Here is a 14,333-nt window from a genome sequence, read left to right as displayed (position 1 = left end):
ATCAAAGTAGAGGACAATCCCTTTAATTCCCATTAGGTTCACATTTAATAACCCCAAGAAATGCAACGTAATCTCTCAACTAAGACAATAGCACCCCGTGTCACTTACATATTGATGCTGATGGTGAAGTTCTTAAAGGTGATTGGCAGTCTGTACTCCACATCTTTCTGAATTTCAGTAAAACTGGAAAGATAAAAAAAAGAAAACATTAATGATGACAATTCTACAAACTGCTGTGTCCCAAAAGAAAACACAACAGGTGGATATGTGTAAACCTAACCGATGCTCCAGTATTGTGGGTGCTGGAGCGTGCAGTCTCACAAGACATGATTTGTCTACCATCTTGAATTGGAGGTGCCCCAGCCCCCAATAATGATCTAGGTCTGATTCGGCAGAACAGCATGAGGTCCGGCAAATCTGACCGCTTTATGGATACAACATGCTCCATATTACGACCACAAGAAAAAAGCCAAATAAAGAAGTGTGAGAACAGGACGGCGATGGGTGTACGGAGGATGGCAGAGAGATGACTGCAGAACGCAGCATAAAGCACTCAGACATTAATCATCCCTGACAAAACATAATACAAGTCCTGCTTCATGCTGGGTACGCTTCTCAGGTAACCCTATACTGAAGGACTTGTACTGTTCATAGACCTAACATACAACACATTACATACAAGTTATCCCGCATCAAGAGACACATGACATTTTGTAATGGTTTGGAAATAATAACCATCCTAGACATCAAGTTCCCCTTTGAGAGGTCACAAGGTAATATCCGATGGCTCTAAAATGGAATCTGCCACCAGGTTTTGCTATCCCATCTGCATGATGTAAGGGCAGAAACCTGATTCCAGAAATGTGTCCCTTATTTCGCTGCAGTTTTGATAAATTTTAGTTTTATCTACTGCAGATCTAGCAGTGCTCTGAATGCTGAGCTCCATATAACCGGCTGCACCACTGATTGGCAGCTTTCTGTGTACACTGTGCATAGGCAGAAGGCTGCTATACAGACCTTGTGAAAAATGAGAAAAGAGAAAGGGAGAAAAAGCGCGCCATGTACCACCTGAGGAAGATAGTTCACTATCGAAACGCTTTGTGGAAAGGGCTCATTAAATTTATTTTTTAGTCCTAAAATTTTTTTCACTTCTAGTGTTCATTCTTTTAGCGCCCTATAGACCGCTTTTTTATTTAATTTGGACCACTCCTGAAAAATGAGGGATACCTGGTTGCAGGTTTACTAGTCTTCTAGTCACAACCTCCTACTGATAAAACAAAGATTTTATCAAAACACCAGCAAGCAGCCCAGAAAGTGACACATCGCTGGAATCAGGGTCTCTGTCTCTACATCATGCTGCTCTCGGAATATATGGCAAAAACCTAGTGACAGATTCCCTTTAAGCTCTCATCTCTAGTGATCAGGACCCTAGAATTTTCTTCTGAGGTGGGTTTCCCTTTAGCTCTGCACCTACCTAGCGTCACTGCATGGCTGCGGAAATAAAAAAATAAAAAAATAAATCTTTCTGAATTCTGAAGAGAAGGAGCAGTTGTGGAGTGTCAATGTGGCACCCCAGGGGTCTGGTTTCCACAGTAATGTAATGTTATGTCTGAGAGCAGGTGGGAGGTCCTTTGGTCAGGGATCCTGTGCATGCCACACCTCCTGCCCAGTCTTGGGAGGGGAAGAACTTCCCCTATGTAAACCCGGGGCTGAAGCAGGGTTAGTCAGTCAAGGAGAGTAGAGAAAGAGAAGCAGCATAGGAAGAAACAGCAGAAGCTCAGTGGGAGCAATACTACTACAAGCCAGGGGCTGGCAGCTGCAGAGCTCGCCCTGACTGAGAAGATTTCTTACCGGACCCGGCGTCCGAGGCTGTGGGGACTAACTCTGACCCAGCAGTAGAAGCCGACCGGCAGGGGATTTCAGGTCCTCAGGCCCAGAAACCCGAAGGCACGGTCACACGCGTGGGACCAGCACCGCCATCGTGGAGCGGAAGCCATTAGAAGGCCCCGAGTCACCGGCCATACGGGTGAGCACCACACGGTACACTCAGGGACGTGGGCTACTTATATCCGCTTCTAGCAAGGTAGCCAGAAGAGTACAGTCAGTTTGGGAGGCCTACAACTCCGCCTGGCCAGGGGAGATCCCATCTGCTCAAGGACTGACCAGGCCCCGTTCGCTAGCAAGTACTCCGGGAGGGTCTATCGTTGTTACCAGTAAAGACCCTGAATTACACCGCACCGTCTCTGAGTGGTTCCTGCTACCCCCATCATCCACATCTGCTGCCCTGAGGCCATACCCCTCCCGTTGGGGGTTATACCATCTACGCTGCACCATCCATCCACCGGCCTCAGCGGACTGTCCTGCAGCGGCAGCTCCATAGCTGCATTCAACGGGTGGCGTAGTCGTACACATCTACCGCTGATACATCGCCGCTCAGTTTGACTCCCTGGGCACGGACCGGGTCCCCGCCACGAGACTACAACCCTCAAGCGATCCGGCTCCGGGTAAGCTCCCGCGTGCGCAACGCAGCGCGACACAGGCCCAGGGGCGCGTCAACTTTGGCGTAGTCGGCAGGATTTCGTGCCCGCAACCACCGGGTACTGCGTGCCTGAAAAAGAGACTTTTCAAACTTACCTGTGGTGAAGATTCCCGCCATCCGGCGCCATCTTCAGCCTTCTTCCCGCCATCGGTGAAGTTTCCCGCCATCCGGCGCCATCTTCTGCCTTCTTCCTGCCATCCGTGGAGTTTTCCCGCCATTGGACGCCATCTTGAGGACGCCGCGCGGGAAGAAGAGGGGCGTGGACTCCGAAAGCGCGCGAGAACTGAAGCCCCGCCTCACGTCCGGACGTTGCGTAAGGTCCTGGAAGGAGCCCAGCAGACGCCGACGTCACAGGAGCGCGAAGGAAGGTCCTCAACCCTGACGATCCACTGCGGAGCCGCGGCCTACGGAAGAGGATCATCACAAGGTAGGCCACGGTTCACTAGGGGGGAGGAAGATGTCGGATACGGAGGAGAGCTTCACTGCCTCAACCCCCGCCAGTGCTACCGCTGCTGCAGTTATGCCCTTCACCATGCCCTATATCCCGGGAGCAGCTTGGCTACCCCAGTACTCAGGGGAGCCACATACCCTGCATGACTTTAGAGAAAAGCTGGATAGCCTCTTCCAGGTGTACCCCCTCACAGAAGAGCAAAAAGTGAGCATCCTGGTGGCCCAACTAACCGGGGCAGCCAAAAGGGAAGTAAAATCCTGGCCACCTGGGAGGAAGACTGTCGCAGGGATACTAACCCGGCTGAAGGATACCTTTGATACCCGCACCTCAGCCGAGATTAAGCTTAGATTCTACGGGTGCAAGCAGCGAGCGCATGAGAGTATAAGGGACTATGCACTAAACCTACAAGAGGCCCTGAGGGCCATTAAGCAGACCAACCCTGATGGAGTGGGAAACGAGGACAGGCTGTTGACCGAACAGTTTATAGAGGGACTGTATTGTAATACCCACCGAACCCAGTTGCGGGCAATGGCCTTACAGGATCCCCATCTGGGCTTTGCACAGTTCAAGGACAGAGCCATCCGGGTGCTCCGAGAACCGGCACCGGGTGGCGTTGTGACCCACAAGCGCCCTGCTATCACTTACCACCAGGAGGCGGCGCCCTTGTCGGCAGGGCCTGTGGGAGCTGATGCGCAGGCTTTGGACAATGACCCGGCTCCAGACCTACACCATCAGGTCCAAGAGCTAGCTAAGAGCGTTGCTGCGCTAACCCGAACTGTGCAGTCTTTACAGGCTTCCACCCCAGGGAAGATCCAGCTGGCATCCGGACCGGAGGACATCCCGTGGCGTCGACCAAGGAGGACCCCACCGGCCAGAGGAAGACCCAGTGACCGATACAGCGAGGACGGACGACCCATCTGCCGCCGCTGCAATCAACCCGGACATATGGCAAGGTACTGTTCTTTAAACGGGCACAACCTGGGGTAGAGGGCCAACCCCCAGGAAAAAGATCACCAGGCCCATCGAACTGGCGCGACAGATATGTGGGAGGACGTCCAGTCTTGCCTGTGGTACTGGATGGCATTCCCATGAGTGCCCTACTGGACACCGGGTCACAGGTCACCACCATCCCGTACGTGCTCTTTAAGCAGTACTGGAATGACTCGGATATTACCCGCTACCCTGACGACGACTTGAGTATCATCGTCAGCAATGGCCAGCCCGTGCCACAGATCTGATTTAAAGAGGTGACCATCAAAATCGGTAGAGTCGAACTGGCAGCACAGGGACTGATCATTGTAGATATTGACAAACATGAGAGTCACCCAAAAATAACTCTAGGAACTAATGTAATTGAAAATTGTCTTGCAGAGGTGATTTTCCTTTTACAGCAGGTTGCCAAGAACGCCAGCTCCGGCGAGCAGCGGGTGCTCCAGAAAGAGATCCGGGCACTGATGCGACGGCAACAGGTGGAACTCTCCGGCGGTGAGATTGGTAGCGTAAGAATGTGTGACCCTTTTCCTATTGCCATGCCCCCAAAAAGTGAAATGATGATTTGGTGCCGGGCAGCTATTGGTCTGAGAGGTAGAGATTACCAGGCAATGGTAGAACCAGTTTACTCGGACAGTAGGCCCACCATTTTGACAGCACGGGGGGTGGTTGATGTACGCCATGGGAGGGTGCCCGTTCGCATAATAAATATCGGGGAGAGGGAAGTGTACCTGGCCCGGTATGCCACGCTAGCCAAATTATATACCATTAACCAAAATTCTATACAATCTGTGGAACCCTTGCCTCCATCTCACCCGGAGGAAGGTAACGGCTCTAAGAAAAACATGGAGGACTGGTGTCAGCAACTACATCTGGGTACTGACTCCACTCCCGCACACCAGAAACAAGGAGTCTATCGGGTGGTTCAAGAGTACGAGAGAGTGTTCAGTAAACACCCGTTAGACTTCGGGCGAGTCAAGGGGGTAGAACACCACATCCCCACGGGAGACCATCCTCCTATAAAAGAGAGGTATCGACCCGTACCCCCTGCCCACTACCAACACGCCAAGGGGATGCTTAGAGACATGAAGGAGGCTGGGGTGATCAGGGATAGCTGTAGCCCCTGGGCAGCTCCACTAGTCTTAGTCAGAAAAAAAGACAACACCATGAGGATGTGTGTAGATTACCGGAAAATCAACCGTATCACACACAAGGATGCGTACCCCTTGCCAAGGATAGAGGAGTCATTGGCTGCTTTAAGATCTGCTAACTTCTTCTCTACCTTGGATCTCACTAGCGGGTACTGGCAGGTTCCTGTAGCAGAGGCGGACCGGGAGAAGACCGCATTCACCACCCCGATGGGACTTAGCGAGTTCACCTGCATGCCGTTCGGACTCTGCAACGCACCAGGAACCTTCCAACGACTAATGGAGTGTTGTCTGGGCCACAGAAACTTCGAGACGGTCCTGTTGTACCTGGACGATGTCATCGTATATTCCAAGACGTATGAGGACCACCTGAAACACCTGGCGGAAGTGTTCGAGGCTCTGGCGAGTTACGGCCTAAAGGTGAAACCCTCCAAGTGTCACCTCCTGAAACCAAAGGTGCAGTACCTGGGACACGTGGTGAGCGCTGACGGAGTGGCTCCCGACCCTGATAAGATCACCGCAATTAAGGAATGGCCAAGCCCCTCCAGCGTAAAAGAAGTGCGGCAGTTCCTCGGGTTGGTAGGCTACTACCGAAGGTTTATTCCCGGTTTCACCAAAAAGGCAGCACCTATGCAGGACCTCCTGATAGGCCAGTCCCGGAAGGCCAAGAACCAGAAGCCGCCCTTCAAATGGGAGGAGCTGGAAGAAGAGTCCTTCCGCCAGCTGAAGATGGCCCTCACGGGGGACGAAATCCTGGCGTACCCGGATTATAGCCAGCCCTTTATCCTCTACACCGACGCCAGTAACATCGGGCTAGGAGCCGTACTGTCCCAGATCCAGCAGGGGAAGGAACGAGTAATCGCCTACGCCAGCCGAAAACTGCGACCCACCGAAAGGAACCCCGAGAATTACAGCTCATTTAAGCTAGAGTTCCTGGCCGTAGTATGGGCAGTCACCGAGCGCTTTAAGCATTACCTCGCTTCTTCCCGGTTCACCGTGTACACGGATAACAACCCGTTGACACACCTGGACACGGCAAGACTCGGTGCCCTGGAGCAGAGGTGGATGGCCCGTCTGTCCAACTACGAGTTCACAATCAAATACCGGGCCGGACGCTCCAATACCAACGCGGATGCCCTGTCCAGGATGCCCAACCTGCCGGACGAAGGAGAAGATCCGGAGGGACTGGAAGAAGTTGAACTCCCTGCGTTCCACCGTCATGGGACTATCCAGTATTCCCACCGGGTAAGGAGTAAGCAGGCTGTTACGTTGAACCCCTTACCTCACTACAACTGGGCGGAAACGCAAGACAGCGACCCTGCCGTCCGACTGGTGAAGGAGATGCTGACTCGCCCGGAGGCTTGCCTTGAACCAGACGCTCCGGAGGAAGCCAAACAACTATGGGCAGAGAAGAGTCGACTGTTCCTTTACAAGGGGAAGTTGTGCCGCAGAATGGTTAACTCCCGGACGCATGAACTACTCTGGCAAGTAGTAGTGCCACAAAGAGACGCAGCCATGGTGATGGAGGCATACCACGACGGAGCTGGACACTTCGGGTGGAAGAAGCTGGAGTTCCTGCTGCGCGAGCGATTCCACTGGGTAGGCATGAGGGGACCCATTGAGAAGTGGTGCAGAGACTGTGGCCCGTGCAACCTGAGAAGGAAGGACCGCGCCAGCCAGAAGACTCCCCTGCAGTCCATCGTCACCCGGCAACCGTTGGAACTGGTAGCCTTGGATCATGTAAAACTGACCCCAAGCAGAAGTGGCTACGTCTACGCGTTAACCATCGTGGATCATTACTCCCGGTTTCTGGTTGTCGTCCCCGTCAAGGACTTAACGGCTCAAACAGCAGCTAGAGCCTTCCAGCAGCACTTTTGCCGTCCACACGGGTACCCGGACCGAGTGCTGACGGACCAGGGACCTGCCTTTGAAGCGGAGGTCTTCCAGCAATTCTGCAATCTGTATGGCTGCCGGAAGATAAGGACGACACCCTACCATCCGCAAACTAATGGACTTTGTGAGAAAATGAACCAGGTGGTAATGGATCTTCTAAAAACGTTGCCCCTGGAAGAACGCAGTCTGTGGCCTGAGAAGTTGCCCAATCTGGTGGACCTATACAACCACATCCCGGTAGGTTCCACCAACTGTACCCCGGCTTACCTAATGAGGGCAAGACCTGGTAAGTTACCTGTTGACCTGGAAATGGGAGTCCTGACACCCGAGGACACTTCACCAGAAACAGACTGGGACACAGAGAGGCAGCAGCAGTACCGGAGAGCGTGGAGCGAAGTCTCTGTCAGGCTAGGGAAAGACAAGAGAAAACTTACAACCAGTATGCTCCCGCTGTTCCCCTGGTACCCGGAGAGCAGGTCTTGAAGAGGAAGAGACGGCTCCACAAGTTGGACGACCAGTGGGAGAAGGACCCGTACACCGTACTGCCCTCAAGCCACGAGAACCCGAAGGTTTGTACCATCAGTAAAGACGGAGGGGAAACCACAGCCATTGTATCCCGGGACCACCTGAAGAAGTGTCCCGAACAACTGAGGAACCCTGAAGAGGAACAAGAAGACCATCGACCCGTAGAGGAAAGGGAAGATATGGTTAGTACTGTGCTCGGGGACTTCCCTCGGTCTTGGACTCAAGTCAATGGTGCAGTTGTGGTACCCGTACTCACCTTCCTCCAACCAGCATCCCAAGCACCTACGGAGCAACAGGTAGAGCTGGAAGAACAGCCGGTCCAGGAGGCAGAAGACTCCACACAAGCAGAACAGGAGGATCAACCCTCTGCTTATAGTGAGCCTGCCGTACCCCTAGTGAGACAAAGAGCCGGTAGACAGCTGCCCAGTTTACCCTTGACAGCTCCTACACCCTGTAGTTCAGGGCCAGACAGTCAGCTCCGTAGGTCCACTAGGGCCACTAGAGGCCAGTTACCCGCACGCTGGAGGATTTGAAGTGTATAAATTGTTTTATTTATGTTTACCTGTGTATTGTTGCTTGTGTATAATTTTGTGTTTCCAGTTACTTTTAGGAATCCTTGGTGGATTACCGGGAATCCTTGTACATAGTTGGAACGTAACCCAGGATGGACTAGAGACTGTTAAGGACTCGGGGTAGGACAGACCCCTACCTGGTTACGTCTCCCTGTTTTGGTGAAATGGACACCTTGCTTTTCTTCAAAACTGCACCCGGTTGCGGACACGCCGTAACCATCGTTATGTGTTTTCTTATTGTATTATTATTGTTTATATCTTGTTATGTTTTTCTAAAATATGCTTAGTCCCGGAGTACTAAATTTTACTAGGGGGGAATGTGGCACCCCAGGGGTCTGGTTTCCACAGTAATGTAATGATATGTCTGAGAGCAGGTGGGAGGTCCTTTGGTCAGGGATCCTGTGCATGCCACACCTCCTGCCCAGTCTTGGGAGGGGAAGAACTTCCCCTATGTAAACCCGGGGCTGAAGCAGGGTTAGTCAGTCAAGGAGAGTAGAGACAGAGAAGCAGCATAGGAAGAAACAGCAGAAGCTCAGTGGGAGCAATACTACTACAAGCCAGGGGCTGGCAGCTGCAGAGCTCGCCCTGACTGAGAAGATTTCTTACCGGACCCGGCGTCCGAGGCTGTGGGGACTAACTCTGACCCAGCAGCAGAAGCCGACCGGCAGGGGATTTCAGGTCCTCAGGCCCAGAAACCCGAAGGCACGGTCACACGCGTGGGACCAGCACCGCCATCGTGGAGCGGAAGCCATTAGAAGGCCCCGAGTCACCGGCCATACGGGTGAGCACCACACGGTACACTCAGGGACGTGGGCTACTTATATCCGCTTCTAGCAAGGTAGCCAGAAGAGTACAGTCAGTTTGGGAGGCCTACAACTCCGCCTGGCCAGGGGAGATCCCATCTGCTCAAGGACTGACCAGGCCCCGTTCGCTAGCAAGTACTCCGGGAGGGTCTATCGTTGTTACCAGTAAAGACCCTGAATTACACCGCACCGTCTCTGAGTGGTTCCTGCTACCCCCATCATCCACATCTGCTGCCCTGAGGCCATACCCCTCCCGTTGGGGGTTATACCATCTACGCTGCACCATCCATCCACCGGCCTCAGCGGACTGTCCTGCAGCGGCAGCTCCATAGCTGCATTCAACGGGTGGCGTAGTCGTACACATCTACCGCTGATACATCGCCGCTCAGTTTGACTCCCTGGGCACGGACCGGGTCCCCGCCACGAGACTACAACCCTCAAGCGATCCGGCTCCGGGTAAGCTCCCGCGTGCGCAACGCAGCGCGACACAGGCCCAGGGGCGCGTCATCTATATAATAGATGTAGAGAAGTGGGATGACGGCGGCCTATGCTGAGCATTGCCCGGCTGATCGGGTGATGACTGATGGGTCACATGAATGAGTTATTACAGCAGAAACCGCACCCGTCCTGATAACTATTCCTGCAAGGAACCGGCCGTCCCTAACCCTGCAGCTACATAATAGAGATGCAAAGAAACAAGGAGAAAGAAAGGATGCAATGACAGGGATCACCAAGGAATAGCAAAAATATAGAATTTTATTAAAGACTAAACATACAAGACATGTTAAAAAAAACAACTAAAAAGCAACAATTGCCCCAATGAATAACAAAACCATTGCAAGGTACTGATATGGTTAATCCTCACATATATATGCCCAACTAGTCACAGAAAATCTCAATATATGACTACAGACTGCCCACCACAATATAATAAAGAGCAAGGCAGCAGCAAAGTATCTGTTCACAAAGGCAATAATATCCAAATAAGCCTATAAAAACAGTGCCCATTATATAACCCCACAATGAAACCTGCCGCTGACACAATCGCCCCAAATGTGAAACAATACAATTGGATTGCTAAAAGAGCAAGCTAACGCTGTTAGGTCGGGCAGTAGAAAAAAATGATGTAACTACACCTGAACCATCAGGCAACCTACAGAAATGTGCATGGAGGATGTTGTTTTTACATAAGAGTTATGTATACAGAAAAGCTATATGTCCTATACAGGAAAAGTGTGGGATGAGGAGCTTACAAGACCACTAAAGTAAGACATTCACAAGCTCCTTCTGTATACTCCCTGGTGCCGGGGGTCCGACCCCACTGATCTTACACTGAGAATGTATGGAACTCCTGTAATGTCACCCTTCTTTTCTACAATGTAATCAAGGCATATTTATATGTCTGAACAAGACTTGTATCGACCCATAAAAGAAAAGAGCCCCAGCTCCACCATACTGAATCCTTGCACAGCGACGCTATCAGCCGTGCAGGGACACAACGCAGCTGCCGTCACTTATATAATGGCCGAATGTGCAGGGGAAAGCCACAACGGACCTCATTGTTCTGAAGGCTGCAGCGTATCCGAGCTATATGTGATACTACTCTGACATAGGGAAAGGGACAAAAACCCTTCAAATAGCAGGGAGTGACGTCTGATTAATATTTAGATTTGTATTGAACATAAAACCACAATCTTAGGACCATTACATACATTACCAGACTACTTTATAGATGATCAATTGCCAGCACAAGTTATATTACGCCCAAAATATCTCTGCAGCACCACCAAATTGCTGTATGAAAAATATGAGGAGTTATAGAAGTGTATTATCTGTACAGGTCCATATATCAGCCACTATTATGTGAAATATGTAATAAAATACACTATTATACATTATTAATGTTCTGTCCCTTTAACATTCTGTCACCATGGTAACGACAGTCATACTCAGCCAATAGGATTGCTCGGTTTGAATTTGAAAAAAAAAAAAACCTCCTATGTGGTCAGTTTGTTCCATCTCATCTGAGTGTGAAGACAGACACCTGCGATCAGCGAGAGATTCTAGGTATAAGACGTGATATAATCTAATGGACGGAGCCACATCCCATCACACGCACTCAGCGACCACAACTGACAGGAATCAGCCCATTTACCAGAGGAGAAGTCATTATTCCCCAACACATGATACGCTGAGACACCAGTGGGGGGCGCCACACTCATCACATCTCCCATCTGGAAGGATCCAGCGATCACTTCTAATGGGGGTCACTGCCCTTTTTTGGTGATTGCTGGAGTTTCCCGCGGTCGGACCCCACTGATCTATCAGTCGTCACCGAGCCCAGGGATAAGGGGATGACTTGTTCCATCTGATAATTCCCCTTTAATGAAGCTCAGATACAGAACAGTAAATATCCTACACATTTCCCAATTTGCCCTTTCCCCAGCAGAGCCCCCGAATTATTTATAGCCAATGTTTCTAAGACCAAAGAAATATCAGCCAATCCCCAAACCCTCTGCTGACGCCTCCTGAGGTTTTATAGATTTTGGATACATTTCTACAAGAGAAGATATCAGCGGACACCATGGGGATGGAGTATTCTGCCAGCGTTGGAGCAGGTAGTATCCATCACTCACTCACCGTTCTCTATACTCTTGTTACATGGCTTTCTGGGGCTTTCATTAAACAGACTCATCTGTGGGGACATTTTCTTTCCTTTAATGCATATACTTGGTGGTAAATATTTTTCTGAGTTTTATTGAAAATTGTGCACAGTTTGCCTCCTGTACCCTCTGTGCTGTACTGTCTATTGCTGGCTGCAGAACTAGTTAACTGAGAATCCATCAGTGAGCTCCTTCTGACAGTCTTAACATACATACGTCCTCTTTGTACGGTGAGGATTGCTCCTAATATCTGGTTGTGTTTTCTGCAGATTACATCAGTCCTGAGGAACAGCTGAGGAGACTGGCATATTGTGTGAAGTTTCTCCCTTCTCCCCTCTACAAGAAGGAGGTCAGTGAGACGACTCAGGGCAACGCTACGGCCTCTTCTATAAGGTAGCTGTGTATTCGGATCTTCCTTGTAGCCTCCTAACTTCATCTCTTCTCTTCCAGCGCCTTATGCCGACCAACCCCATTGCCCAAAGAAGATGCATCGAAGAGTATAAAGCCAGGGAGAAAAGGAAGAGGGAAGAAAGGCGCAAGGAACTAAAAGAACGGCGCAAGTACCTGGATGAAGAGGAAGACGAGGAAGAAGAGAAGGAAGAAGAGGAGAAAGCAGCAAAGAAGATAAAGCTGGACATCATGGATTTAAGACAGAAGACACTAAAAGAACTGTGCGCCTACCTGGATGAAGAGGAAGAAGGGGAAGAAGAGAAAGAAGAGAAAGAAGAGAAAGCAAAGAAGATGAAACTCTACATTAAGATCCCTAGTGGGGAAGTGACGGCCAAAGGCCAGAAAAGAAGACAACCGATCCCAACAACAAGAAGGAAGAAGGAGAACCAGACCAACTTCCGCCAGTACATCAACCGGTATTTGAGAGGAAAGAGGAACATCATGTGGACCATCCTGCTGGAACCTCTCTGCCGATAACATCACATACGGCAATACCGGCTGGTAAGTATCAGACCACCAAATAACAGCAGGATAGTGTAATATAGTGGTAGTGTATCAGTATTAGTGTAATAAGAGTAATAATACTAGTGATAATAGTAAGAAATAAATAAAATAGTAATAAAATAACAGTAGTAATAGTAGTAGGTAGAATAGCAGTGTGATCCAGGGTCCAAGGACTGATCGCCTTTTCTCGGGGTCAAGAAGGAATTTTTCCCCTGTGACACAAATTGGCTGAAGGTGTCCTGGGGTTTTTGCCTTCTTCTGGATCAATACTGTAGTTATAGGGTAGTATTAGTAGTGATAGGAAAGAATAATAATAATGTAAAAATATAGCAGGTTATTAATAATAAGAAGAATATTAAATAGCTATATTTATAAAAATAAAAACATAAATTAAAATAACTCCAGTAGTACAATAAGTAATATATTAATTATACAACTAATAATAACATTATTAGGTTTGATCCAGGGTCCTAGGACTGATCGCCTTTTCTCGGGGTCAAGAAGGAATTTTTCCCCTGTGACACAAATTGGCTGAAGGTGTCCTGGGGTTTTTGCCTTCTTCTGGATCAATACTGTAGTTATAGGGTAGTATTAGTAGTGATAGGAAAGAATAATAATAATGTAAAAATATAGCAGGTTATTAATAATAAGAAGAATATTAAATAGCTATATTTATAAAAATAAAAACATAAATTAAAATAACTCCAGTAGTACAATAAGTAATATATTAATTATACAACTAATAATAACATTATTAGGTTTGATCCAGGGTCCTAGGACTGATCGCCTTTTCTCGGGGTCAAGAAGGAATTTTTCCCCTGTGACACAAATTGGCTGAAGGTGTCCTGGGGTTTTTGCCTTCTTCTGGATCAATACTGTAGTTATAGGGTAGTATTAGTAGTGATAGGAAAGAATAATAATAATGTAAAAATATAGCAGGTTATTAATAATAAGAAGAATATTAAATAGCTATATTTATAAAAATAAAAACATAAATTAAAATAACTCCAGTAGTACAATAAGTAATATATTAATTATACAACTAATAATAACATTATTAGGTTTGATCCAGGGTCCTAGGACTGATCGCCTTTTCTCGGGGTCAAGAAGGAATTTTTCCTCAGTGACACAAATTGGCTGAAGGTGTCCTGGGGTTTTTGCCTTCTTCTGGATCAACACTCTAGGTATAGGGTAGTATTAGTAGTGATAGGAAAGTAGAATAATACTGTAATAAGATAGCAGGATGTTAATAATAGTAAGAATATAAAAATAATTATAGTGTTGTTTTGATTATTTTAAGTAGTTATAGAAAAGTTAGAATAGCAAAGTAATAAGATATAATCTATAAAAAGTACAAAAACCTAAATTAAAATACTAATAACTGCAGTAGCAGTACAATTAGTTGTGTAATATTAATAAGAATTATTAATAACTAGTAATAACATTATTAGATTTGATCCAGGGTCCTAGGACTGATCGCCTTTTCTCGGGGTCAAGAAGGAATTTTTCCCCTGTGACACAAATTGGCTGAAGGTGTCCTGGGGTTTTTGCCTTCTTCTGGATCAACACTAAGTATAGGGATTTTAGTAATACCATTATCATAAACACAAGAGTAATAAAAAATTATAAAACTAATTAAAAAATGAATTATAACAGGTACAATTGATTGCATTAGTACAGTAATAATAAACATTAAAAATGGTGGTCCCAGTTAGTAAGTTAGTGTAGTGTTAGTGTAGGGACCCATCTGAAGAGGTCGCCTTGACGGTGGCAGATGGGCTCGCACAATTTGCTC

The sequence above is a fragment of the Phyllobates terribilis genome, unplaced genomic scaffold, assembly GCF_046119375.1.
Source record: "Phyllobates terribilis strain yellow unplaced genomic scaffold, ASM4611937v1 Scaffold_334__1_contigs__length_2070977, whole genome shotgun sequence".
NCBI lineage: Eukaryota > Metazoa > Chordata > Amphibia > Anura > Dendrobatidae > Phyllobates > Phyllobates terribilis.
The sequence above is the reverse complement of the archived record's forward strand: the minus strand, read 5'-3'. Positions refer to the sequence as shown.